Below are 25,112 nucleotides of genomic sequence, written 5' to 3' on the forward strand. Positions count from 1 at the left end.
TCCGCGATGTAGCGGGCCTGCGCCGGAGGGGCGCCCGTCGAGCCGGCGCGCTCCCAACTCATACTTACCTGGCAGGGGAGATACCATGATCACTAAGGTGGTTCTCCCAGGGTGAGGCTCATCCATTGCACTCCGGGTGTGCTGACCCCTGCGATTTCCCCAAATGCGGGAAACTCGACTGCATAATTTGTGGTAGTGGGGGACTGCGTTCGCGCTTTCCCCTGATTTGCTCTGGTCAAAGATAGACAGATACACGCTGCTGCTTGGGGGGCTCCACGAGCCAACAGGTGTGCGAGTCTCCTTTTGCTGCCTGCTGCGAGGGACTCTCAAGCAAGCACAGCCTGTTGGTGCCCCCTTGTGGCCCCATCTAGAAGCTGCCAAAGGGAAGCCGCTCGCTTTGCTGCTGGCTTTTGGTATCTGGGATTTGTTGTGAGCCTTTTTTAAAAGAGAGGAGGGGAGGGGAGGGGAGGGGGGGGGTTCCTTCCTTGGTCTTTGTTTTTTCGTTTTCCTCTCTCCGTTTAAACCCTTAACTCTTGATTTGGCGTCCTGATATCTTTGCTTGGCTGCTTTGGACACACCGGCCGAGTTCCCCCTGGGCCCGCTGGCTGTGGATGCCTCCGCTGGTGTAGTGACAGGAATTGGCCTTTGGTTCAGCCGGGAGGGGAGCTTTGTAGCGAGCGCCAGCGGGCACGCTCCAAAGATGGCACTTGCGGCTGCAGCAGCAGGAAGTGCACGGCCGGGCCCTTTTTTGCGGCCGCCTGGTGGGGCTGCCGACGTTGAGCCTCCGACGCCGGGCCTCTTCCTGCCGCCCTGAGCGAGCAGCCGGAGCTGCAGCCTTCTGCCTGTTTACAGGCGTCGAACGCACGTTGGGCTCCGAAGCCGCCGCCCCGCTATGCAAATGACTCTGGCTTGCTGTGCATCTTGGACGACGGCCTTCGCCTTGAGCTTGGCCTGCCATGGGGGGGATGGAAGGGGTGTAGCCGGCTCCCAGGCTGCTGGCCTCGGTGGCACCCTCTCGAAGGAACGCCTGGCTTTGGCCCCGGATCCCGCCTCACCCCACCGCCCGAGACTCTGCGATGTAGCGGGCCTGCGCCGGAGGGGCGCCCGTCGAGCCGGCGCGCTCCCAACTCATACTTACCTGGCAGGGGAGATACCATGATCACTAAGGTGGTTCTCCCAGGGTGAGGCTCATCCATTGCACTCCGGGTGTGCTGACCCCTGCGATTTCCCCAAATGCGGGAAACTCGACTGCATAATTTGTGGTAGTGGGGGACTGCGTTCGCGCTTTCCCCTGATTTGCTCTGGTCAAAGATAGACAGATACACGCTGCTGCTTGGGGGGCTCCACGAGCCAACAGGTGTGCGAGTTTCCTTTTGCTGCCTGCTGCGAGGGACTCTCAAGCAAGCACAGCCTGTTGGTGCCCCCTTGTGGCCCCATCTAGAAGCTGCCAAAGGGAAGCCGCTCGCTTTGCTGCTGGCTTTTGGTATCTGGGATTTGTTGTGAGCCTTTTTTAAAAGAGAGGAGGGGAGGGGAGGGGAGGGGGGGGTTCCTTCCTTGGTCTTTGTTTTTTCGTTTTCCTCTCTCCGTTTAAACCCTTAACTCTTGATTTGGCGTCCTGATATCTTTGCTTGGCTGCTTTGGACACACCGGCCGAGTTCCCCCTGGGCCCGCTGGCTGTGGATGCCTCCGCTGGTGTAGTGACAGGAATTGGCCTTTGGTTCAGCCGGGAGGGGAGCTTTGTAGCGAGCGCCAGCGGGCACGCTCCAAAGATGGCACTTGCGGCTGCAGCAGCAGGAAGTGCACGGCCGGGCCCTTTTTTGCGGCCGCCTGGTGGGGCTGCCGACGTTGAGCCTCCGACGCCGGGCCTCTTCCTGCCGCCCTGAGCGAGCAGCCGGAGCTGCAGCCTTCTGCCTGTTTACAGGCGTCGAACGCACGTTGGGCTCCGAAGCCGCCGCCCCGCTATGCAAATGACTCTGGCTTGCTGTGCATCTTGGACGACGGCCTTCGCCTTGAGCTTGGCCTGCCATGGGGGGGATGGAAGGGGTGTAGCCGGCTCCCAGGCTGCTGGCCTCGGTGGCACCCTCTCGAAGGAACGCCTGGCTTTGGCCCCGGATCCCGCCTCACCCCACCGCCCGAGACTCCGCGATGTAGCGGGCCTGCGCCGGAGGGGCGCCCGTCGAGCCGGCGCGCTCCCAACTCATACTTACCTGGCAGGGGAGATACCATGATCACTAAGGTGGTTCTCCCAGGGTGAGGCTCATCCATTGCACTCCGGGTGTGCTGACCCCTGCGATTTCCCCAAATGCGGGAAACTCGACTGCATAATTTGTGGTAGTGGGGGACTGCGTTCGCGCTTTCCCCTGATTTGCTCTGGTCAAAGATAGACAGATACACGCTGCTGCTTGGGGGGCTCCTTTTGCTGCCTGCTGCGAGGGACTCTCAAGCAAGCACAGCCTGTTGGTGCCCCCTTGTGGCCCCATCTAGAAGCTGCCAAAGGGAAGCCGCTCGCTTTGCTGCTGGCTTTTGGTATCTGGGATTTGTTGTGAGCCTTTTTTAAAAGAGAGGAGGGGAGGGGAGGGGAGGGGGGGGGTTCCTTCCTTGGTCTTTGTTTTTTCGTTTTCCTCTCTCCGTTTAAACCCTTAACTCTTGATTTGGCGTCCTGATATCTTTGCTTGGCTGCTTTGGACACACCGGCCGAGTTCCCCCTGGGCCCGCTGGCTGTGGATGCCTCCGCTGGTGTAGTGACAGGAATTGGCCTTTGGTTCAGCCGGGAGGGGAGCTTTGTAGCGAGCGCCAGCGGGCACGCTCCAAAGATGGCACTTGCGGCTGCAGCAGCAGGAAGTGCACGGCCGGGCCCTTTTTTGCGGCCGCCTGGTGGGGCTGCCGACGTTGAGCCTCCGACGCCGGGCCTCTTCCTGCCGCCCTGAGCGAGCAGCCGGAGCTGCAGCCTTCTGCCTGTTTACAGGCGTCGAACGCACGTTGGGCTCCGAAGCCGCCGCCCCGCTATGCAAATGACTCTGGCTTGCTGTGCATCTTGGACGACGGCCTTCGCCTTGAGCTTGGCCTGCCATGGGGGGGATGGAAGGGGTGTAGCCGGCTCCCAGGCTGCTGGCCTCGGTGGCACCCTCTCGAAGGAACGCCTGGCTTTGGCCCCGGATCCCGCCTCACCCCACCGCCGGAGACTCCGCGATGTAGCGGGCCTGCGCCGGAGGGGCGCCCGTCGAGCCGGCGCGCTCCCAACTCATACTTACCTGGCAGGGGAGATACCATGATCACTAAGGTGGTTCTCCCAGGGTGAGGCTCATCCATTGCACTCCGGGTGTGCTGACCCCTGCGATTTCCCCAAATGCGGGAAACTCGACTGCATAATTTGTGGTAGTGGGGGACTGCGTTCGCGCTTTCCCCTGATTTGCTCTGGTCAAAGATAGACAGATACACGCTGCTGCTTGGGGGGCTCCACGAGCCAACAGGTGTGCGAGTCTCCTTTTGCTGCCTGCTGCGAGGGACTCTCAAGCAAGCACAGCCTGTTGGTGCCCCCTTGTGGCCCCATCTAGAAGCTGCCAAAGGGAAGCCGCTCGCTTTGCTGCTGGCTTTTGGTATCTGGGATTTGTTGTGAGCCTTTTTTAAAAGAGAGGAGGGGAGGGGAGGGGGGGGGTTCCTTCCTTGGTCTTTGTTTTTTCGTTTTCCTCTCTCCGTTTAAACCCTTAACTCTTGATTTGGCGTCCTGATATCTTTGCTTGGCTGCTTTGGACACACCGGCCGAGTTCCCCCTGGGCCCGCTGGCTGTGGATGCCTCCGCTGGTGTAGTGACAGGAATTGGCCTTTGGTTCAGCCGGGAGGGGAGCTTTGTAGCGAGCGCCAGCGGGCACGCTCCAAAGATGGCACTTGCGGCTGCAGCAGCAGGAAGTGCACGGCCGGGCCCTTTTTTGCGGCCGCCTGGTGGGGCTGCCGACGTTGAGCCTCCGACGCCGGGCCTCTTCCTGCCGCCCTGAGCGAGCAGCCGGAGCTGCAGCCTTCTGCCTGTTTACAGGCGTCGAACGCACGTTGGGCTCCGAAGCCGCCGCCCCGCTATGCAAATGACTCTGGCTTGCTGTGCATCTTGGACGACGGCCTTCGCCTTGAGCTTGGCCTGCCATGGGGGGGATGGAAGGGGTGTAGCCGGCTCCCAGGCTGCTGGCCTCGGTGGCACCCTCTCGAAGGAACGCCTGGCTTTGGCCCCGGATCCCGCCTCACCCCACCGCCCGAGACTCCGCGATGTAGCGGGCCTGCGCCGGAGGGGCGCCCGTCGAGCCGGCGCGCTCCCAACTCATACTTACCTGGCAGGGGAGATACCATGATCACTAAGGTGGTTCTCCCAGGGTGAGGCTCATCCATTGCACTCCGGGTGTGCTGACCCCTGCGATTTCCCCAAATGCGGGAAACTCGACTGCATAATTTGTGGTAGTGGGGGACTGCGTTCGCGCTTTCCCCTGATTTGCTCTGGTCAAAGATAGACAGATACACGCTGCTGCTTGGGGGGCTCCACGAGCCAACAGGTGTGCGAGTCTCCTTTTGCTGCCTGCTGCGAGGGACTCTCAAGCAAGCACAGCCTGTTGGTGCCCCCTTGTGGCCCCATCTAGAAGCTGCCAAAGGGAAGCCGCTCGCTTTGCTGCTGGCTTTTGGTATCTGGGATTTGTTGTGAGCCTTTTTTAAAAGAGAGGAGGGGAGGGGAGGGGAGGGGAGGGGGGGGTTCCTTCCTTGGTCTTTGTTTTTTCGTTTTCCTCTCTCCGTTTAAACCCTTAACTCTTGATTTGGCGTCCTGATATCTTTGCTTGGCTGCTTTGGACACACCGGCCGAGTTCCCCCTGGGCCCGCTGGCTGTGGATGCCTCCGCTGGTGTAGTGACAGGAATTGGCCTTTGGTTCAGCCGGGAGGGGAGCTTTGTAGCGAGCGCCAGCGGGCACGCTCCAAAGATGGCACTTGCGGCTGCAGCAGCAGGAAGTGCACGGCCGGGCCCTTTTTTGCGGCCGCCTGGTGGGGCTGCCGACGTTGAGCCTCCGACGCCGGGCCTCTTCCTGCCGCCCTGAGCGAGCAGCCGGAGCTGCAGCCTTCTGCCTGTTTACAGGCGTCGAACGCACGTTGGGCTCCGAAGCCGCCGCCCCGCTATGCAAATGACTCTGGCTTGCTGTGCATCTTGGACGACGGCCTTCGCCTTGAGCTTGGCCTGCCATGGGGGGGATGGAAGGGGTGTAGCCGGCTCCCAGGCTGCTGGCCTCGGTGGCACCCTCTCGAAGGAACGCCTGGCTTTGGCCCCGGATCCCGCCTCACCCCACCGCCCGAGACTCCGCGATGTAGCGGGCCTGCGCCGGAGGGGCGCCCGTCGAGCCGGCGCGCTCCCAACTCATACTTACCTGGCAGGGGAGATACCATGATCACTAAGGTGGTTCTCCCAGGGTGAGGCTCATCCATTGCACTCCGGGTGTGCTGACCCCTGCGATTTCCCCAAATGCGGGAAACTCGACTGCATAATTTGTGGTAGTGGGGGACTGCGTTCGCGCTTTCCCCTGATTTGCTCTGGTCAAAGATAGACAGATACACGCTGCTGCTTGGGGGGCTCCACGAGCCAACAGGTGTGCGAGTCTCCTTTTGCTGCCTGCTGCGAGGGACTCTCAAGCAAGCACAGCCTGTTGGTGCCCCCTTGTGGCCCCATCTAGAAGCTGCCAAAGGGAAGCCGCTCGCTTTGCTGCTGGCTTTTGGTATCTGGGATTTGTTGTGAGCCTTTTTTAAAAGAGAGGAGGGGAGGGGAGGGGAGGGGAGGGGGGGGTTCCTTCCTTGGTCTTTGTTTTTTCGTTTTCCTCTCTCCGTTTAAACCCTTAACTCTTGATTTGGCGTCCTGATATCTTTGCTTGGCTGCTTTGGACACACCGGCCGAGTTCCCCCTGGGCCCGCTGGCTGTGGATGCCTCCGCTGGTGTAGTGACAGGAATTGGCCTTTGGTTCAGCCGGGAGGGGAGCTTTGTAGCGAGCGCCAGCGGGCACGCTCCAAAGATGGCACTTGCGGCTGCAGCAGCAGGAAGTGCACGGCCGGGCCCTTTTTTGCGGCCGCCTGGTGGGGCTGCCGACGTTGAGCCTCCGACGCCGGGCCTCTTCCTGCCGCCCTGAGCGAGCAGCCGGAGCTGCAGCCTTCTGCCTGTTTACAGGCGTCGAACGCACGTTGGGCTCCGAAGCCGCCGCCCCGCTATGCAAATGACTCTGGCTTGCTGTGCATCTTGGACGACGGCCTTCGCCTTGAGCTTGGCCTGCCATGGGGGGGATGGAAGGGGTGTAGCCGGCTCCCAGGCTGCTGGCCTCGGTGGCACCCTCTCGAAGGAACGCCTGGCTTTGGCCCCGGATCCCGCCTCACCCCACCGCCGGAGACTCCGCGATGTAGCGGGCCTGCGCCGGAGGGGCGCCCGTCGAGCCGGCGCGCTCCCAACTCATACTTACCTGGCAGGGGAGATACCATGATCACTAAGGTGGTTCTCCCAGGGTGAGGCTCATCCATTGCACTCCGGGTGTGCTGACCCCTGCGATTTCCCCAAATGCGGGAAACTCGACTGCATAATTTGTGGTAGTGGGGGACTGCGTTCGCGCTTTCCCCTGATTTGCTCTGGTCAAAGATAGACAGATACACGCTGCTGCTTGGGGGGCTCCACGAGCCAACAGGTGTGCGAGTCTCCTTTTGCTGCCTGCTGCGAGGGACTCTCAAGCAAGCACAGCCTGTTGGTGCCCCCTTGTGGCCCCATCTAGAAGCTGCCAAAGGGAAGCCGCTCGCTTTGCTGCTGGCTTTTGGTATCTGGGATTTGTTGTGAGCCTTTTTTAAAAGAGAGGAGGGGAGGGGAGGGGGGGGGTTCCTTCCTTGGTCTTTGTTTTTTCGTTTTCCTCTCTCCGTTTAAACCCTTAACTCTTGATTTGGCGTCCTGATATCTTTGCTTGGCTGCTTTGGACACACCGGCCGAGTTCCCCCTGGGCCCGCTGGCTGTGGATGCCTCCGCTGGTGTAGTGACAGGAATTGGCCTTTGGTTCAGCCGGGAGGGGAGCTTTGTAGCGAGCGCCAGCGGGCACGCTCCAAAGATGGCACTTGCGGCTGCAGCAGCAGGAAGTGCACGGCCGGGCCCTTTTTTGCGGCCGCCTGGTGGGGCTGCCGACGTTGAGCCTCCGACGCCGGGCCTCTTCCTGCCGCCCTGAGCGAGCAGCCGGAGCTGCAGCCTTCTGCCTGTTTACAGGCGTCGAACGCACGTTGGGCTCCGAAGCCGCCGCCCCGCTATGCAAATGACTCTGGCTTGCTGTGCATCTTGGACGACGGCCTTCGCCTTGAGCTTGGCCTGCCATGGGGGGGATGGAAGGGGTGTAGCCGGCTCCCAGGCTGCTGGCCTCGGTGGCACCCTCTCGAAGGAACGCCTGGCTTTGGCCCCGGATCCCGCCTCACCCCACCGCCGGAGACTCCGCGATGTAGCGGGCCTGCGCCGGAGGGGCGCCCGTCGAGCCGGCGCGCTCCCAACTCATACTTACCTGGCAGGGGAGATACCATGATCACTAAGGTGGTTCTCCCAGGGTGAGGCTCATCCATTGCACTCCGGGTGTGCTGACCCCTGCGATTTCCCCAAATGCGGGAAACTCGACTGCATAATTTGTGGTAGTGGGGGACTGCGTTCGCGCTTTCCCCTGATTTGCTCTGGTCAAAGATAGACAGATACACGCTGCTGCTTGGGGGGCTCCACGAGCCAACAGGTGTGCGAGTCTCCTTTTGCTGCCTGCTGCGAGGGACTCTCAAGCAAGCACAGCCTGTTGGTGCCCCCTTGTGGCCCCATCTAGAAGCTGCCAAAGGGAAGCCGCTCGCTTTGCTGCTGGCTTTTGGTATCTGGGATTTGTTGTGAGCCTTTTTTAAAAGAGAGGAGGGGAGGGGAGGGGGGGGGTTCCTTCCTTGGTCTTTGTTTTTTCGTTTTCCTCTCTCCGTTTAAACCCTTAACTCTTGATTTGGCGTCCTGATATCTTTGCTTGGCTGCTTTGGACACACCGGCCGAGTTCCCCCTGGGCCCGCTGGCTGTGGATGCCTCCGCTGGTGTAGTGACAGGAATTGGCCTTTGGTTCAGCCGGGAGGGGAGCTTTGTAGCGAGCGCCAGCGGGCACGCTCCAAAGATGGCACTTGCGGCTGCAGCAGCAGGAAGTGCACGGCCGGGCCCTTTTTTGCGGCCGCCTGGTGGGGCTGCCGACGTTGAGCCTCCGACGCCGGGCCTCTTCCTGCCGCCCTGAGCGAGCAGCCGGAGCTGCAGCCTTCTGCCTGTTTACAGGCGTCGAACGCACGTTGGGCTCCGAAGCCGCCGCCCCGCTATGCAAATGACTCTGGCTTGCTGTGCATCTTGGACGACGGCCTTCGCCTTGAGCTTGGCCTGCCATGGGGGGGATGGAAGGGGTGTAGCCGGCTCCCAGGCTGCTGGCCTCGGTGGCACCCTCTCGAAGGAACGCCTGGCTTTGGCCCCGGATCCCGCCTCACCCCACCGCCCGAGACTCCGCGATGTAGCGGGCCTGCGCCGGAGGGGCGCCCGTCGAGCCGGCGCGCTCCCAACTCATACTTACCTGGCAGGGGAGATACCATGATCACTAAGGTGGTTCTCCCAGGGTGAGGCTCATCCATTGCACTCCGGGTGTGCTGACCCCTGCGATTTCCCCAAATGCGGGAAACTCGACTGCATAATTTGTGGTAGTGGGGGACTGCGTTCGCGCTTTCCCCTGATTTGCTCTGGTCAAAGATAGACAGATACACGCTGCTGCTTGGGGGGCTCCACGAGCCAACAGGTGTGCGAGTCTCCTTTTGCTGCCTGCTGCGAGGGACTCTCAAGCAAGCACAGCCTGTTGGTGCCCCCTTGTGGCCCCATCTAGAAGCTGCCAAAGGGAAGCCGCTCGCTTTGCTGCTGGCTTTTGGTATCTGGGATTTGTTGTGAGCCTTTTTTAAAAGAGAGGAGGGGAGGGGAGGGGAGGGGAGGGGAGGGGAGGGGGGGGTTCCTTCCTTGGTCTTTGTTTTTTCGTTTTCCTCTCTCCGTTTAAACCCTTAACTCTTGATTTGGCGTCCTGATATCTTTGCTTGGCTGCTTTGGACACACCGGCCGAGTTCCCCCTGGGCCCGCTGGCTGTGGATGCCTCCGCTGGTGTAGTGACAGGAATTGGCCTTTGGTTCAGCCGGGAGGGGAGCTTTGTAGCGAGCGCCAGCGGGCACGCTCCAAAGATGGCACTTGCGGCTGCAGCAGCAGGAAGTGCACGGCCGGGCCCTTTTTTGCGGCCGCCTGGTGGGGCTGCCGACGTTGAGCCTCCGACGCCGGGCCTCTTCCTGCCGCCCTGAGCGAGCAGCCGGAGCTGCAGCCTTCTGCCTGTTTACAGGCGTCGAACGCACGTTGGGCTCCGAAGCCGCCGCCCCGCTATGCAAATGACTCTGGCTTGCTGTGCATCTTGGACGACGGCCTTCGCCTTGAGCTTGGCCTGCCATGGGGGGGATGGAAGGGGTGTAGCCGGCTCCCAGGCTGCTGGCCTCGGTGGCACCCTCTCGAAGGAACGCCTGGCTTTGGCCCCGGATCCCGCCTCACCCCACCGCCCGAGACTCCGCGATGTAGCGGGCCTGCGCCGGAGGGGCGCCCGTCGAGCCGGCGCGCTCCCAACTCATACTTACCTGGCAGGGGAGATACCATGATCACTAAGGTGGTTCTCCCAGGGTGAGGCTCATCCATTGCACTCCGGGTGTGCTGACCCCTGCGATTTCCCCAAATGCGGGAAACTCGACTGCATAATTTGTGGTAGTGGGGGACTGCGTTCGCGCTTTCCCCTGATTTGCTCTGGTCAAAGATAGACAGATACACGCTGCTGCTTGGGGGGCTCCACGAGCCAACAGGTGTGCGAGTCTCCTTTTGCTGCCTGCTGCGAGGGACTCTCAAGCAAGCACAGCCTGTTGGTGCCCCCTTGTGGCCCCATCTAGAAGCTGCCAAAGGGAAGCCGCTCGCTTTGCTGCTGGCTTTTGGTATCTGGGATTTGTTGTGAGCCTTTTTTAAAAGAGAGGAGGGGAGGGGAGGGGAGGGGAGGGGAGGGGAGGGGGGGGTTCCTTCCTTGGTCTTTGTTTTTTCGTTTTCCTCTCTCCGTTTAAACCCTTAACTCTTGATTTGGCGTCCTGATATCTTTGCTTGGCTGCTTTGGACACACCGGCCGAGTTCCCCCTGGGCCCGCTGGCTGTGGATGCCTCCGCTGGTGTAGTGACAGGAATTGGCCTTTGGTTCAGCCGGGAGGGGAGCTTTGTAGCGAGCGCCAGCGGGCACGCTCCAAAGATGGCACTTGCGGCTGCAGCAGCAGGAAGTGCACGGCCGGGCCCTTTTTTGCGGCCGCCTGGTGGGGCTGCTGACGTTGAGCCTCCGACGCCGGGCCTCTTCCTGCCGCCCTGAGCGAGCAGCCGGAGCTGCAGCCTTCTGCCTGTTTACAGGCGTCGAACGCACGTTGGGCTCCGAAGCCGCCGCCCCGCTATGCAAATGACTCTGGCTTGCTGTGCATCTTGGACGACGGCCTTCGCCTTGAGCTTGGCCTGCCATGGGGGGGATGGAAGGGGTGTAGCCGGCTCCCAGGCTGCTGGCCTCGGTGGCACCCTCTCGAAGGAACGCCTGGCTTTGGCCCCGGATCCCGCCTCACCCCACCGCCGGAGACTCCGCGATGTAGCGGGCCTGCGCCGGAGGGGCGCCCGTCGAGCCGGCGCGCTCCCAACTCATACTTACCTGGCAGGGGAGATACCATGATCACTAAGGTGGTTCTCCCAGGGTGAGGCTCATCCATTGCGCTCCGGGTGTGCTGACCCCTGCGATTTCCCCAAATGCGGGAAACTCGACTGCATAATTTGTGGTAGTGGGGGACTGCGTTCGCGCTTTCCCCTGATTTGCTCTGGTCAAAGATAGACAGATACACGCTGCTGCTTGGGGGGCTCCACGAGCCAACAGGTGTGCGAGTCTCCTTTTCCTGCCTGCTGCGAGGGATTCTCAAGCAAGCACAGCCTGTTGGTGCCCCCTTGTGGCCCCATCTAGAAGCTGCCAAAGGGAAGCCGCTCGCTTTGCTGCTGGCTTTTGGTATCTGGGATTTGTTGTGAGCCTTTTTTAAAAGAGAGGAGGGGAGGGGAGGGGGGGGGTTCCTTCCTTGGTCTTTGTTTTTTCGTTTTCCTCTCTCCGTTTAAACCCTTAACTCTTGATTTGGCGTCCTGATATCTTTGCTTGGCTGCTTTGGACACACCGGCCGAGTTCCCCCTGGGCCCGCTGGCTGTGGATGCCTCCGCTGGTGTAGTGACAGGAATTGGCCTTTGGTTCAGCCGGGAGGGGAGCTTTGTAGCGAGCGCCAGCGGGCACGCTCCAAAGATGGCACTTGCGGCTGCAGCAGCAGGAAGTGCACGGCCGGGCCCTTTTTTGCGGCCGCCTGGTGGGGCTGCCGACGTTGAGCCTCCGACGCCGGGCCTCTTCCTGCCGCCCTGAGCGAGCAGCCGGAGCTGCAGCCTTCTGCCTGTTTACAGGCGTCGAACGCACGTTGGGCTCCGAAGCCGCCGCCCCGCTATGCAAATGACTCTGGCTTGCTGTGCATCTTGGACGACGGCCTTCGCCTTGAGCTTGGCCTGCCATGGGGGGGATGGAAGGGGTGTAGCCGGCTCCCAGGCTGCTGGCCTCGGTGGCACCCTCTCGAAGGAACGCCTGGCTTTGGCCCCGGATCCCGCCTCACCCCACCGCCCGAGACTCCGCGATGTAGCGGGCCTGCGCCGGAGGGGCGCCCGTTGAGCCGGCGCGCTCCCAACTCATACTTACCTGGCAGGGGAGATACCATGATCACTAAGGTGGTTCTCCCAGGGTGAGGCTCATCCATTGCACTCCGGGTGTGCTGACCCCTGCGATTTCCCCAAATGCGGGAAACTCGACTGCATAATTTGTGGTAGTGGGGGACTGCGTTCGCGCTTTCCCCTGATTTGCTCTGGTCAAAGATAGACAGATACACGCTGCTGCTTGGGGGGCTCCACGAGCCAACAGGTGTGCGAGTCTCCTTTTGCTGCCTGCTGCGAGGGACTCTCAAGCAAGCACAGCCTGTTGGTGCCCCCTTGTGGCCCCATCTAGAAGCTGCCAAAGGGAAGCCGCTCGCTTTGCTGCTGGCTTTTGGTATCTGGGATTTGTTGTGAGCCTTTTTTAAAAGAGAGGAGGGGAGGGGGGGTTCCTTCCTTGGTCTTTGTTTTTTCGTTTTCCTCTCTCCGTTTAAACCCTTAACTCTTGATTTGGCGTCCTGATATCTTTGCTTGGCTGCTTTGGACACACCGGCCGAGTTCCCCCTGGGCCCGCTGGCTGTGGATGCCTCCGCTGGTGTAGTGACAGGAATTGGCCTTTGGTTCAGCCGGGAGGGGAGCTTTGTAGCGAGCGCCAGCGGGCACGCTCCAAAGATGGCACTTGCGGCTGCAGCAGCAGGAAGTGCACGGCCGGGCCCTTTTTTGCGGCCGCCTGGTGGGGCTGCCGACGTTGAGCCTCCGACGCCGGGCCTCTTCCTGCCGCCCTGAGCGAGCAGCCGGAGCTGCAGCCTTCTGCCTGTTTACAGGCGTCGAACGCACGTTGGGCTCCGAAGCCGCCGCCCCGCTATGCAAATGACTCTGGCTTGCTGTGCATCTTGGACGACGGCCTTCGCCTTGAGCTTGGCCTGCCATGGGGGGGATGGAAGGGGTGTAGCCGGCTCCCAGGCTGCTGGCCTCGGTGGCACCCTCTCGAAGGAACGCCTGGCTTTGGCCCCGGATCCCGCCTCACCCCACCGCCCGAGACTCCGCGATGTAGCGGGCCTGCGCCGGAGGGGCGCCCGTCGAGCCGGCGCGCTCCCAACTCATACTTACCTGGCAGGGGAGATACCATGATCACTAAGGTGGTTCTCCCAGGGTGAGGCTCATCCATTGCACTCCGGGTGTGCTGACCCCTGCGATTTCCCCAAATGCGGGAAACTCGACTGCATAATTTGTGGTAGTGGGGGACTGCGTTCGCGCTTTCCCCTGATTTGCTCTGGTCAAAGATAGACAGATACACGCTGCTGCTTGGGGGGCTCCACGAGCCAACAGGTGTGCGAGTCTCCTTTTGCTGCCTGCTGCGAGGGACTCTCAAGCAAGCACAGCCTGTTGGTGCCCCCTTGTGGCCCCATCTAGAAGCTGCCAAAGGGAAGCCGCTCGCTTTGCTGCTGGCTTTTGGTATCTGGGATTTGTTGTGAGCCTTTTTTAAAAGAGAGGAGGGGAGGGGAGGGGAGGGGAGGGGGGGGTTCCTTCCTTGGTCTTTGTTTTTTCGTTTTCCTCTCTCCGTTTAAACCCTTAACTCTTGATTTGGCGTCCTGATATCTTTGCTTGGCTGCTTTGGACACACCGGCCGAGTTCCCCCTGGGCCCGCTGGCTGTGGATGCCTCCGCTGGTGTAGTGACAGGAATTGGCCTTTGGTTCAGCCGGGAGGGGAGCTTTGTAGCGAGCGCCAGCGGGCACGCTCCAAAGATGGCACTTGCGGCTGCAGCAGCAGGAAGTGCACGGCCGGGCCCTTTTTTGCGGCCGCCTGGTGGGGCTGCCGACGTTGAGCCTCCGACGCCGGGCCTCTTCCTGCCGCCCTGAGCGAGCAGCCGGAGCTGCAGCCTTCTGCCTGTTTACAGGCGTCGAACGCACGTTGGGCTCCGAAGCCGCCGCCCCGCTATGCAAATGACTCTGGCTTGCTGTGCATCTTGGACGACGGCCTTCGCCTTGAGCTTGGCCTGCCATGGGGGGGATGGAAGGGGTGTAGCCGGCTCCCAGGCTGCTGGCCTCGGTGGCACCCTCTCGAAGGAACGCCTGGCTTTGGCCCCGGATCCCGCCTCACCCCACCGCCCGAGACTCCGCGATGTAGCGGGCCTGCGCCGGAGGGGCGCCCGTCGAGCCGGCGCGCTCCCAACTCATACTTACCTGGCAGGGGAGATACCATGATCACTAAGGTGGTTCTCCCAGGGTGAGGCTCATCCATTGCACTCCGGGTGTGCTGACCCCTGCGATTTCCCCAAATGCGGGAAACTCGACTGCATAATTTGTGGTAGTGGGGGACTGCGTTCGCGCTTTCCCCTGATTTGCTCTGGTCAAAGATAGACAGATACACGCTGCTGCTTGGGGGGCTCCACGAGCCAACAGGTGTGCGAGTCTCCTTTTGCTGCCTGCTGCGAGGGACTCTCAAGCAAGCACAGCCTGTTGGTGCCCCCTTGTGGCCCCATCTAGAAGCTGCCAAAGGGAAGCCGCTCGCTTTGCTGCTGGCTTTTGGTATCTGGGATTTGTTGTGAGCCTTTTTTAAAAGAGAGGAGGGGAGGGGAGGGGAGGGGAGGGGAGGGGAGGGGGGGGGGGTTCCTTCCTTGGTCTTTGTTTTTTCGTTTTCCTCTCTCCGTTTAAACCCTTAACTCTTGATTTGGCGTCCTGATATCTTTGCTTGGCTGCTTTGGACACACCGGCCGAGTTCCCCCTGGGCCCGCTGGCTGTGGATGCCTCCGCTGGTGTAGTGACAGGAATTGGCCTTTGGTTCAGCCGGGAGGGGAGCTTTGTAGCGAGCGCCAGCGGGCACGCTCCAAAGATGGCACTTGCGGCTGCAGCAGCAGGAAGTGCACGGCCGGGCCCTTTTTTGCGGCCGCCTGGTGGGGCTGCCGACGTTGAGCCTCCGACGCCGGGCCTCTTCCTGCCGCCCTGAGCGAGCAGCCGGAGCTGCAGCCTTCTGCCTGTTTACAGGCGTCGAACGCACGTTGGGCTCCGAAGCCGCCGCCCCGCTATGCAAATGACTCTGGCTTGCTGTGCATCTTGGACGACGGCCTTCGCCTTGAGCTTGGCCTGCCATGGGGGGGATGGAAGGGGTGTAGCCGGCTCCCAGGCTGCTGGCCTCGGTGGCACCCTCTCGAAGGAACGCCTGGCTTTGGCCCCGGATCCCGCCTCACCCCACCGCCCGAGACTCCGCGATGTAGCGGGCCTGCGCCGGAGGGGCGCCCGTCGAGCCGGCGCGCTCCCAACTCATACTTACCTGGCAGGGGAGATACCATGATCACTAAGGTGGTTCTCCCAGGGTGAGGCTCATCCATTGCACTCCGGGTGTGCTGACCCCTGCGATTTCCCCAAATGCGGGAAACTCGACTGCATAATTTGTGGTAGTGGGGGACTGCGTTCGCGCTTTCCCCTGATTTGCTCTGGTCAAAGATAGACAGATACACGCTGCTGCTTGGGGGGCTCCACGAGCCAACAGGTGTGCGAGTCTCCTTTTGCTGCCTGCTGCGAGGGACTCTCAAGCAAGCACAGCCTGTTGGTGCCCCCTTGTGGCCCCATCTAGAAGCTGCCAAAGGGAAGCCGCTCGCTTTGCTGCTGGCTTTTGGTATCTGGGATTTGTTGTGAGCCTTTTTTAAAAGAGAGGAGGGGAGGGGAGGGGGGGGGTTCCTTCCTTGGTCTTTGTTTTTTCGTTTTCCTCTCTCCGTTTAAACCCTTAACTCTTGATTTGGCGTCCTGATATCTTTGCTTGGCTGCTTTGGACACACCGGCCGAGTTCCCCCTGGGCCCGCTGGCTGTGGATGCCTCCGCTGGTGTAGTGACAGGAATTGGCCTTTGGTTCAGCCGGGAGGGGAGCTTTGTAGCGAGCGCCAGCGGGCACGCTCCAAAGATGGCACTTGCGGCTGCAGCAGCAGGAAGTGCACGGCCGGGCCCTTTTTTGCGGCCGCCTGGTGGGGCTGCCGACGTTGAGCCTCCGACGCCGGGCCTCTTCCTGCCGCCCTGAGCGAGCAGCCGGAGCTGCAGCCTTCTGCCTGTTTACAGGCGTCGAACGCACGTTGGGCTCCGAAGCCGCCGCCCCGCTATGCAAATGACTCTGGCTTGCTGTGCATCTTGGACGACGGCCTTCGCCTTGAGCTTGGCCTGCCATGGGGGGGATGGAAGGGGTGTAGCCGGCTCCCAGGCTGCTGGCCTCGGTGGCACCCTCTCGAAGGAACGCCTGGCTTTGGCCCCGGATCCCGCCTCACCCCACCGCCCGAGACTCCGCGATGTAGCGGGCCTGCGCCGGAGGGGCGCCCGTCGAGCCGGCGCGCTCCCAACTCATACTTACCTGGCAGGGGAGATACCATGATCACTAAGGTGGTTCTCCCAGGGTGAGGCTCATCCATTGCACTCCGGGTGTGCTGACCCCTGCGATTTCCCCAAATGCGGGAAACTCGACTGCATAATTTGTGGTAGTGGGGGACTGCGTTCGCGCTTTCCCCTGATTTGCTCTGGTCAAAGATAGACAGATACACGCTGCTGCTTGGGGGGCTCCACGAGCCAACAGGTGTGCGAGTCTCCTTTTGCTGCCTGCTGCGAGGGACTCTCAAGCAAGCACAGCCTGTTGGTGCCCCCTTGTGGCCCCATCTAGAAGCTGCCAAAGGGAAGCCGCTCGCTTTGCTGCTGGCTTTTGGTATCTGGGATTTGTTGTGAGCCTTTTTTAAAAGAGAGGAGGGGAGGGGAGGGGAGGGGAGGGGAGGGGGGGGTTCCTTCCTTGGTCTTTGTTTTTTCGTTTTCCTCTCTCCGTTTAAACCCTTAACTCTTGATTTGGCGTCCTGATATCTTTGCTTGGCTGCTTTGGACACACCGGCCGAGTTCCCCCTGGGCCCGCTGGCTGTGGATGCCTCCGCTGGTGTAGTGACAGGAATTGGCCTTTGGTTCAGCCGGGAGGGGAGCTTTGTAGCGAGCGCCAGCGGGCACGCTCCAAAGATGGCACTTGCGGCTGCAGCAGCAGGAAGTGCACGGCCGGGCCCTTTTTTGCGGCCGCCTGGTGGGGCTGCCGACGTTGAGCCTCCGACGCCGGGCCTCTTCCTGCCGCCCTGAGCGAGCAGCCGGAGCTGCAGCCTTCTGCCTGTTTACAGGCGTCGAACGCACGTTGGGCTCCGAAGCCGCCGCCCCGCTATGCAAATGACTCTGGCTTGCTGTGCATCTTGGACGACGGCCTTCGCCTTGAGCTTGGCCTGCCATGGGGGGGATGGAAGGGGTGTAGCCGGCTCCCAGGCTGCTGGCCTCGGTGGCACCCTCTCGAAGGAACGCCTGGCTTTGGCCCCGGATCCCGCCTCACCCCACCGCCCGAGACTCCGCGATGTAGCGGGCCTGCGCCGGAGGGGCGCCCGTCGAGCCGGCGCGCTCCCAACTCATACTTACCTGGCAGGGGAGATACCATGATCACTAAGGTGGTTCTCCCAGGGTGAGGCTCATCCATTGCACTCCGGGTGTGCTGACCCCTGCGATTTCCCCAAATGCGGGAAACTCGACTGCATAATTTGTGGTAGTGGGGGACTGCGTTCGCGCTTTCCCCTGATTTGCTCTGGTCAAAGATAGACAGATACACGCTGCTGCTTGGGGGGCTCCACGAGCCAACAGGTGTGCGAGTCTCCTTTTGCTGCCTGCTGCGAGGGACTCTCAAGCAAGCACAGCCTGTTGGTGCCCCCTTGTGGCCCCATCTAGAAGCTGCCAAAGGGAAGCCGCTCGCTTTGCTGCTGGCTTTTGGTATCTGGGATTTGTTGTGAGCCTTTTTTAAAAGAGAGGAGGGGAGGGGAGGGGAGGGGAGGGGGGGGTTCCTTCCTTGGTCTTTGTTTTTTCGTTTTCCTCTCTCCGTTTAAACCCTTAACTCTTGATTTGGCGTCCTGATATCTTTGCTTGGCTGCTTTGGACACACCGGCCGAGTTCCCCCTGGGCCCGCTGGCTGTGGATGCCTCCGCTGGTGTAGTGACAGGAATTGGCCTTTGGTTCAGCCGGGAGGGGAGCTTTGTAGCGAGCGCCAGCGGGCACGCTCCAAAGATGGCACTTGCGGCTGCAGCAGCAGGAAGTGCACGGCCGGGCCCTTTTTTGCGGCCGCCTGGTGGGGCTGCCGACGTTGAGCCTCCGACGCCGGGCCTCTTCCTGCCGCCCTGAGCGAGCAGCCGGAGCTGCAGCCTTCTGCCTGTTTACAGGCGTCGAACGCACGTTGGGCTCCGAAGCCGCCGCCCCGCTATGCAAATGACTCTGGCTTGCTGTGCATCTTGGACGACGGCCTTCGCCTTGAGCTTGGCCTGCCATGGGGGGGATGGAAGGGGTGTAGCCGGCTCCCAGGCTGCTGGCCTCGGTGGCACCCTCTCGAAGGAACGCCTGGCTTTGGCCCCGGATCCCGCCTCACCCCACCGCCCGAGACTCCGCGATGTAGCGGGCCTGCGCCGGAGGGGCGCCCGTCGAGCCGGCGCGCTCCCAACTCATACTTACCTGGCAGGGGAGATACCATGATCACTAAGGTGGTTCTCCCAGGGTGAGGCTCATCCATTGCACTCCGGGTGTGCTGACCCCTGCGATTTCCCCAAATGCGGGAAACTCGACTGCATAATTTGTGGTAGTGGGGGACTGCGTTCGCGCTTTCCCCTGATTTGCTCTGGTCAAAGATAGACAGATACACGCTGCTGCTTGGGGGGCTCCACGAGCCAACAGGTGTGCGAGTCTCCTTTTGCTGCCTGCTGCGAGGGACTCTCAAGCAAGCACAGCCTGTTGGTGCCCCCTTGTGGCCCCATCTAGAAGCTGCCAAAGGGAAGCCGCTCGCTTTGCTGCTGGCTTTTGGTATCTGGGATTTGTTGTGAGCCTTTTTTAAAAGAGAGGAGGGGAGGGGAGGGGAGGGGGGTAGGGGAGGGGAGGGGAGGGGAGGGGGGGAGGGGAGGGGAGGGGAGGGGAGGGGAGGGGGGGAGGGGAGAGGGGGGGAGGGGAGGGGAGGGGAGGGGAGGGGGGGAGGGGAGGGGAGGGGAGGGGGGGAGGGGAGGGGAGGGGAGGGGAGGGGGGGAGGGGAGGGGAGGGGGGGGGGGGTTCCTTCCTTGGTCTTTGTTTTTTCGTTTTCCTCTCTCCGTTTAAACCCTTAACTCTTGATTTGGCGTCCTGATATCTTTGCTTGGCTGCTTTGGACACACCGGCCGAGTTCCCCCTGGGCCCGCTGGCTGTGGATGCCTCCGCTGGTGTAGTGACAGGAATTGGCCTTTGGTTCAGCCGGGAGGGGAGCTTTGTAGCGAGCGCCAGCGGGCACGCTCCAAAGATGGCACTTGCGGCTGCAGCAGCAGGAAGTGCACGGCCGGGCCCTTTTTTGCGGCCGCCTGGTGGGGCTGCCGACGTTGAGCCTCCGACGCCGGGCCTCTTCCTGCCGCCCTGAGCGAGCAGCCGGAGCTGCAGCCTTCTGCCTGTTTACAGGCGTCGAACGCACGTTGGGCTCCGAAGCCGCCGCCCCGCTATGCAAATGACTCTGGCTTGCTGTGCATCTTGGACGACGGCCTTCGCCTTGAGCTTGGCCTGCCATGGGGGGGATGGAAGGGGTGTAGCCGGCTCCCAGGCTGCTGGCCTCGGTGGCACCCTCTCGAAGGAACGCCTGGCTTTGGCCCCGGATCCCGCCTCACCCCACCGCCGGAGACTCCGCGATGTAGCGGGCCTGCGCCGGAGGGGCGCCCGTCGAGCCGGCGCGCTCCCAACTCATACTTACCTGGCAGGGGAGATACCATGATCACTAAGGTGGTTCTCCCAGGGTGAGGCTCATCCATTGCACTCCGGGTGTGCTGACCCCTGCGATTTCCCCAAATGCGGGAAACTCGACTGCATAATTTGTGGTAGTGGGGGACTGCGTTCGCGCTTTCCCCTGATTTGCTCTGGTCAAAGATAGACAGATACACGCTGCTGCTTGGGGGGCTCCACGAGCCAACAGGTGTGCGAGTCTCCTTTTGCTGCCTGCTGCGAGGGACTCTCAAGCAAGCACAGCCTGTTGGTGCCCCCTTGTGGCCCCATCTAGAAGCTGCCAAAGGGAAGCCGCTCGCTTTGCTGCTGGCTTTTGGTATCTGGGATTTGTTGTGAGCCTTTTTTAAAAGAGAGGAGGGGAGGGGAGGGGAGGGGAGGGGAGGGGAGGGGGGGGTTCCTTCCTTGGTCTTTGTTTTTTCGTTTTCCTCTCTCCGTTTAAACCCTTAACTCTTGATTTGGCGTCCTGATATCTTTGCTTGGCTGCTTTGGACACACCGGCCGAGTTCCCCCTGGGCCCGCTGGCTGTGGATGCCTCCGCTGGTGTAGTGACAGGAATTGGCCTTTGGTTCAGCCGGGAGGGGAGCTTTGTAGCGAGCGCCAGCGGGCACGCTCCAAAGATGGCACTTGCGGCTGCAGCAGCAGGAAGTGCACGGCCGGGCCCTTTTTTGCGGCCGCCTGGTGGGGCTGCCGACGTTGAGCCTCCGACGCCGGGCCTCTTCCTGCCGCCCTGAGCGAGCAGCCGGAGCTGCAGCCTTCTGCCTGTTTACAGGCGTCGAACGCACGTTGGGCTCCGAAGCCGCCGCCCCGCTATGCAAATGACTCTGGCTTGCTGTGCATCTTGGACGACGGCCTTCGCCTTGAGCTTGGCCTGCCATGGGGGGGATGGAAGGGGTGTAGCCGGCTCCCAGGCTGCTGGCCTCGGTGGCACCCTCTCGAAGGAACGCCTGGCTTTGGCCCCGGATCCCGCCTCACCCCACCGCCCGAGACTCCGCGATGTAGCGGGCCTGCGCCGGAGGGGCGCCCGTCGAGCCGGCGCGCTCCCAACTCATACTTACCTGGCAGGGGAGATACCATGATCACTAAGGTGGTTCTCCCAGGGTGAGGCTCATCCATTGCACTCCGGGTGTGCTGACCCCTGCGATTTCCCCAAATGCGGGAAACTCGACTGCATAATTTGTGGTAGTGGGGGACTGCGTTCGCGCTTTCCCCTGATTTGCTCTGGTCAAAGATAGACAGATACACGCTGCTGCTTGGGGGGCTCCACGAGCCAACAGGTGTGCGAGTCTCCTTTTGCTGCCTGCTGCGAGGGACTCTCAAGCAAGCACAGCCTGTTGGTGCCCCCTTGTGGCCCCATCTAGAAGCTGCCAAAGGGAAGCCGCTCGCTTTGCTGCTGGCTTTTGGTATCTGGGATTTGTTGTGAGCCTTTTTTAAAAGAGAGGAGGGGAGGGGAGGGGAGGGGAGGGGAGGGGAGGGGAGGGGAGGGGAGGGGGGGGTTCCTTCCTTGGTCTTTGTTTTTTCGTTTTCCTCTCTCCGTTTAAACCCTTAACTCTTGATTTGGCGTCCTGATATCTTTGCTTGGCTGCTTTGGACACACCGGCCGAGTTCCCCCTGGGCCCGCTGGCTGTGGATGCCTCCGCTGGTGTAGTGACAGGAATTGGCCTTTGGTTCAGCCGGGAGGGGAGCTTTGTAGCGAGCGCCAGCGGGCACGCTCCAAAGATGGCACTTGCGGCTGCAGCAGCAGGAAGTGCACGGCCGGGCCCTTTTTTGCGGCCGCCTGGTGGGGCTGCCGACGTTGAGCCTCCGACGCCGGGCCTCTTCCTGCCGCCCTGAGCGAGCAGCCGGAGCTGCAGCCTTCTGCCTGTTTACAGGCGTCGAACGCACGTTGGGCTCCGAAGCCGCCGCCCCGCTATGCAAATGACTCTGGCTTGCTGTGCATCTTGGACGACGGCCTTCGCCTTGAGCTTGGCCTGCCATGGGGGGGATGGAAGGGGTGTAGCCGGCTCCCAGGCTGCTGGCCTCGGTGGCACCCTCTCGAAGGAACGCCTGGCTTTGGCCCCGGATCCCGCCTCACCCCACCGCCCGAGACTCTGCGATGTAGCGGGCCTGCGCCGGAGGGGCGCCCGTCGAGCCGGCGCGCTCCCAACTCATACTTACCTGGCAGGGGAGATACCATGATCACTAAGGTGGTTCTCCCAGGGTGAGGCTCATCCATTGCACTCCGGGTGTGCTGACCCCTGCGATTTCCCCAAATGCGGGAAACTCGACTGCATAATTTGTGGTAGTGGGGGACTGCGTTCGCGCTTTCCCCTGATTTGCTCTGGTCAAAGATAGACAGATACACGCTGCTGCTTGGGGGGCTCCACGAGCCAACAGGTGTGCGAGTCTCCTTTTGCTGCCTGCTGCGAGGGACTCTCAAGCAAGCACAGCCTGTTGGTGCCCCCTTGTGGCCCCATCTAGAAGCTGCCAAAGGGAAGCCGCTCGCTTTGCTGCTGGCTTTTGGTATCTGGGATTTGTTGTGAGCCTTTTTTAAAAGAGAGGAGGGGAGGGGAGGGGAGGGGGGGGTTCCTTCCTTGGTCTTTGTTTTTTCGTTTTCCTCTCTCCGTTTAAACCCTTAACTCTTGATTTGGCGTCCTGATATCTTTGCTTGGCTGCTTTGGACACACCGGCCGAGTTCCCCCTGGGCCCGCTGGCTGTGGATGCCTCCGCTGGTGTAGTGACAGGAATTGGCCTTTGGTTCAGCCGGGAGGGGAGCTTTGTAGCGAGCGCCAGCGGGCACGCTCCAAAGATGGCACTTGCGGCTGCAGCAGCAGGAAGTGCACGGCCGGGCCCTTTTTTGCGGCCGCCTGGTGGGGCTGCCGACGTTGAGCCTCCGACGCCGGGCCTCTTCCTGCCGCCCTGAGCGAGCAGCCGGAGCTGCAGCCTTCTGCCTGTTTACAGGCGTCGAACGCACGTTGGGCTCCGAAGCCGCCGCCCCGCTATGCAAATGACTCTGGCTTGCTGTGCATCTTGGACGACGGCCTTCGCCTTGAGCTTGGCCTGCCATGGGGGGGATGGAAGGGGTGTAGCCGGCTCCCAGGCTGCTGGCCTCGGTGGCACCCTCTCGAAGGAACGCCTGGCTTTGGCCCCGGATCCCGCCTCACCCCACCGCCCGAGACTCCGCGATGTAGCGGGCCTGCGCCGGAGGGGCGCCCGTCGAGCCGGCGCGCTCCCAACTCATACTTACCTGGCAGGGGAGATACCATGATCACTAAGGTGGTTCTCCCAGGGTGAGGCTCATCCATTGCACTCCGGGTGTGCTGACCCCTGCGATTTCCCCAAATGCGGGAAACTCGACTGCATAATTTGTGGTAGTGGGGGACTGCGTTCGCGCTTTCCCCTGATTTGCTCTGGTCAAAGATAGACAGATACACGCTGCTGCTTGGGGGGCTCCACGAGCCAACAGGTGTGCGAGTCTCCTTTTGCTGCCTGCTGCGAGGGACTCTCAAGCAAGCACAGCCTGTTGGTGCCCCCTTGTGGCCCCATCTAGAAGCTGCCAAAGGGAAGCCGCTCGCTTTGCTGCTGGCTTTTGGTATCTGGGATTTGTTGTGAGCCTTTTTTAAAAGAGAGGAGGGGAGGGGAGGGGAGGGGAGGGGAGGGGAGGGGAGGGGAGGGGAGGGGAGGGGAGGGGGGGGTTCCTTCCTTGGTCTTTGTTTTTTCGTTTTCCTCTCTCCGTTTAAACCCTTAACTCTTGATTTGGCGTCCTGATATCTTTGCTTGGCTGCTTTGGACACACCGGCCGAGTTCCCCCTGGGCCCGCTGGCTGTGGATGCCTCCGCTGGTGTAGTGACAGGAATTGGCCTTTGGTTCAGCCGGGAGGGGAGCTTTGTAGCGAGCGCCAGCGGGCACGCTCCAAAGATGGCACTTGCGGCTGCAGCAGCAGGAAGTGCACGGCCGGGCCCTTTTTTGCGGCCGCCTGGTGGGGCTGCCGACGTTGAGCCTCCGACGCCGGGCCTCTTCCTGCCGCCCTGAGCGAGCAGCCGGAGCTGCAGCCTTCTGCCTGTTTACAGGCGTCGAACGCACGTTGGGCTCCGAAGCCGCCGCCCCGCTATGCAAATGACTCTGGCTTGCTGTGCATCTTGGACGACGGCCTTCGCCTTGAGCTTGGCCTGCCATGGGGGGGATGGAAGGGGTGTAGCCGGCTCCCAGGCTGCTGGCCTCGGTGGCACCCTCTCGAAGGAACGCCTGGCTTTGGCCCCGGATCCCGCCTCACCCCACCGCCGGAGACTCCGCAATGTAGCGGGCCTGCGCCGGAGGGGCGCCCGTCGAGCCGGCGCGCTCCCAACTCATACTTACCTGGCAGGGGAGATACCATGATCACTAAGGTGGTTCTCCCAGGGTGAGGCTCATCCATTGCACTCCGGGTGTGCTGACCCCTGCGATTTCCCCAAATGCGGGAAACTCGACTGCATAATTTGTGGTAGTGGGGGACTGCGTTCGCGCTTTCCCCTGATTTGCTCTGGTCAAAGATAGACAGATACACGCTGCTGCTTGGGGGGCTCCACGAGCCAACAGGTGTGCGAGTCTCCTTTTGCTGCCTGCTGCGAGGGACTCTCAAGCAAGCACAGCCTGTTGGTGCCCCCTTGTGGCCCCATCTAGAAGCTGCCAAAGGGAAGCCGCTCGCTTTGCTGCTGGCTTTTGGTATCTGGGATTTGTTGTGAGCCTTTTTTAAAAGAGAGGAGGGGAGGGGAGGGGAGGGGGGGGGTTCCTTCCTTGGTCTTTGTTTTTTCGTTTTCCTCTCTCCGTTTAAACCCTTAACTCTTGATTTGGCGTCCTGATATCTTTGCTTGGCTGCTTTGGACACACCGGCCGAGTTCCCCCTGGGCCCGCTGGCTGTGGATTCCTCCGCTGGTGTAGTGACAGGAATTGGCCTTTGGTTCAGCCGGGAGGGGAGCTTTGTAGCGAGCGCCAGCGGGCACGCTCCAAAGATGGCACTTGCGGCTGCAGCAGCAGGAAGTGCACGGCCGGGCCCTTTTTTGCGGCCGCCTGGTGGGGCTGCCGACGTTGAGCCTCCGACGCCGGGCCTCTTCCTGCCGCCCTGAGCGAGCAGCCGGAGCTGCAGCCTTCTGCCTGTTTACAGGCGTCGAACGCACGTTGGGCTCCGAAGCCGCCGCCCCGCTATGCAAATGACTCTGGCTTGCTGTGCATCTTGGACGACGGCCTTCGCCTTGAGCTTGGCCTGCCATGGGGGGGATGGAAGGGGTGTAGCCGGCTCCCAGGCTGCTGGCCTCGGTGGCACCCTCTCGAAGGAACGCCTGGCTTTGGCCCCGGATCCCGCCTCACCCCACCGCCCGAGACTCCGCGATGTAGCGGGCCTGCGCCGGAGGGGCGCCCGTCGAGCCGGCGCGCTCCCAACTCATACTTACCTGGCAGGGGAGATACCATGATCACTAAGGTGGTTCTCCCAGGGTGAGGCTCATCCATTGCACTCCGGGTGTGCTGACCCCTGCGATTTCCCCAAATGCGGGAAACTCGACTGCATAATTTGTGGTAGTGGGGGACTGCGTTCGCGCTTTCCCCTGATTTGCTCTGGTCAA

The 25,112-nt window shown here is 61.8% G+C and overlaps 24 non-coding genes across 24 annotated transcripts; all 24 read left to right on the plus strand.

Moving 5' to 3' along the window:
- Positions 1–60: 60 nt before the first annotated feature.
- On the plus strand, positions 61–224 carry LOC142272785 (U1 spliceosomal RNA). The gene has a single exon (XR_012737590.1). It is a non-coding gene; the product is annotated as a U1 spliceosomal RNA (small nuclear RNA).
- Positions 225–1,130: 906 nt separating this feature from the next.
- Positions 1,131–1,294, plus strand: LOC142272786 (U1 spliceosomal RNA). Its single transcript, XR_012737591.1, has one exon. It is a non-coding gene; the product is annotated as a U1 spliceosomal RNA (small nuclear RNA).
- Positions 1,295–2,199: 905 nt separating this feature from the next.
- On the plus strand, positions 2,200–2,363 carry LOC142272787 (U1 spliceosomal RNA). The gene has a single exon (XR_012737592.1). It is a non-coding gene; the product is annotated as a U1 spliceosomal RNA (small nuclear RNA).
- Positions 2,364–3,243: 880 nt separating this feature from the next.
- Positions 3,244–3,407, plus strand: LOC142272788 (U1 spliceosomal RNA). The gene has a single exon (XR_012737593.1). It is a non-coding gene; the product is annotated as a U1 spliceosomal RNA (small nuclear RNA).
- Positions 3,408–4,308: 901 nt separating this feature from the next.
- On the plus strand, positions 4,309–4,472 carry LOC142272791 (U1 spliceosomal RNA). Its single transcript, XR_012737595.1, has one exon. It is a non-coding gene; the product is annotated as a U1 spliceosomal RNA (small nuclear RNA).
- Positions 4,473–5,382: 910 nt separating this feature from the next.
- Positions 5,383–5,546, plus strand: LOC142272792 (U1 spliceosomal RNA). Its single transcript, XR_012737596.1, has one exon. It is a non-coding gene; the product is annotated as a U1 spliceosomal RNA (small nuclear RNA).
- Positions 5,547–6,456: 910 nt separating this feature from the next.
- Positions 6,457–6,620, plus strand: LOC142272793 (U1 spliceosomal RNA). The gene has a single exon (XR_012737597.1). It is a non-coding gene; the product is annotated as a U1 spliceosomal RNA (small nuclear RNA).
- A 901-nt stretch (positions 6,621–7,521) lies between these two features.
- LOC142272794 (U1 spliceosomal RNA) lies at positions 7,522–7,685 on the plus strand. The gene has a single exon (XR_012737598.1). It is a non-coding gene; the product is annotated as a U1 spliceosomal RNA (small nuclear RNA).
- A 901-nt stretch (positions 7,686–8,586) lies between these two features.
- On the plus strand, positions 8,587–8,750 carry LOC142272795 (U1 spliceosomal RNA). The gene has a single exon (XR_012737599.1). It is a non-coding gene; the product is annotated as a U1 spliceosomal RNA (small nuclear RNA).
- A 920-nt stretch (positions 8,751–9,670) lies between these two features.
- LOC142272796 (U1 spliceosomal RNA) lies at positions 9,671–9,834 on the plus strand. The gene has a single exon (XR_012737600.1). It is a non-coding gene; the product is annotated as a U1 spliceosomal RNA (small nuclear RNA).
- Positions 9,835–10,754: 920 nt separating this feature from the next.
- On the plus strand, positions 10,755–10,918 carry LOC142272763 (U1 spliceosomal RNA). Its single transcript, XR_012737569.1, has one exon. It is a non-coding gene; the product is annotated as a U1 spliceosomal RNA (small nuclear RNA).
- Positions 10,919–11,819: 901 nt separating this feature from the next.
- Positions 11,820–11,983, plus strand: LOC142272797 (U1 spliceosomal RNA). The gene has a single exon (XR_012737601.1). It is a non-coding gene; the product is annotated as a U1 spliceosomal RNA (small nuclear RNA).
- Positions 11,984–12,877: 894 nt separating this feature from the next.
- Positions 12,878–13,041, plus strand: LOC142272798 (U1 spliceosomal RNA). Its single transcript, XR_012737602.1, has one exon. It is a non-coding gene; the product is annotated as a U1 spliceosomal RNA (small nuclear RNA).
- Positions 13,042–13,951: 910 nt separating this feature from the next.
- LOC142272799 (U1 spliceosomal RNA) lies at positions 13,952–14,115 on the plus strand. Its single transcript, XR_012737603.1, has one exon. It is a non-coding gene; the product is annotated as a U1 spliceosomal RNA (small nuclear RNA).
- A 923-nt stretch (positions 14,116–15,038) lies between these two features.
- On the plus strand, positions 15,039–15,202 carry LOC142272801 (U1 spliceosomal RNA). The gene has a single exon (XR_012737604.1). It is a non-coding gene; the product is annotated as a U1 spliceosomal RNA (small nuclear RNA).
- Positions 15,203–16,103: 901 nt separating this feature from the next.
- On the plus strand, positions 16,104–16,267 carry LOC142272803 (U1 spliceosomal RNA). The gene has a single exon (XR_012737606.1). It is a non-coding gene; the product is annotated as a U1 spliceosomal RNA (small nuclear RNA).
- Positions 16,268–17,182: 915 nt separating this feature from the next.
- Positions 17,183–17,346, plus strand: LOC142272804 (U1 spliceosomal RNA). Its single transcript, XR_012737607.1, has one exon. It is a non-coding gene; the product is annotated as a U1 spliceosomal RNA (small nuclear RNA).
- A 910-nt stretch (positions 17,347–18,256) lies between these two features.
- On the plus strand, positions 18,257–18,420 carry LOC142272805 (U1 spliceosomal RNA). Its single transcript, XR_012737608.1, has one exon. It is a non-coding gene; the product is annotated as a U1 spliceosomal RNA (small nuclear RNA).
- Positions 18,421–19,502: 1,082 nt separating this feature from the next.
- LOC142272806 (U1 spliceosomal RNA) lies at positions 19,503–19,666 on the plus strand. Its single transcript, XR_012737609.1, has one exon. It is a non-coding gene; the product is annotated as a U1 spliceosomal RNA (small nuclear RNA).
- A 920-nt stretch (positions 19,667–20,586) lies between these two features.
- On the plus strand, positions 20,587–20,750 carry LOC142272807 (U1 spliceosomal RNA). Its single transcript, XR_012737610.1, has one exon. It is a non-coding gene; the product is annotated as a U1 spliceosomal RNA (small nuclear RNA).
- Positions 20,751–21,685: 935 nt separating this feature from the next.
- Positions 21,686–21,849, plus strand: LOC142272808 (U1 spliceosomal RNA). The gene has a single exon (XR_012737611.1). It is a non-coding gene; the product is annotated as a U1 spliceosomal RNA (small nuclear RNA).
- A 905-nt stretch (positions 21,850–22,754) lies between these two features.
- LOC142272809 (U1 spliceosomal RNA) lies at positions 22,755–22,918 on the plus strand. The gene has a single exon (XR_012737612.1). It is a non-coding gene; the product is annotated as a U1 spliceosomal RNA (small nuclear RNA).
- A 945-nt stretch (positions 22,919–23,863) lies between these two features.
- On the plus strand, positions 23,864–24,027 carry LOC142272810 (U1 spliceosomal RNA). The gene has a single exon (XR_012737613.1). It is a non-coding gene; the product is annotated as a U1 spliceosomal RNA (small nuclear RNA).
- A 906-nt stretch (positions 24,028–24,933) lies between these two features.
- Positions 24,934–25,097, plus strand: LOC142272812 (U1 spliceosomal RNA). The gene has a single exon (XR_012737614.1). It is a non-coding gene; the product is annotated as a U1 spliceosomal RNA (small nuclear RNA).
- Positions 25,098–25,112: the final 15 nt, after the last annotated feature.

The sequence above is a fragment of the Anomaloglossus baeobatrachus genome, unplaced genomic scaffold (assembly GCF_048569485.1).
Source record: "Anomaloglossus baeobatrachus isolate aAnoBae1 unplaced genomic scaffold, aAnoBae1.hap1 Scaffold_3555, whole genome shotgun sequence".
NCBI lineage: Eukaryota > Metazoa > Chordata > Amphibia > Anura > Aromobatidae > Anomaloglossus > Anomaloglossus baeobatrachus.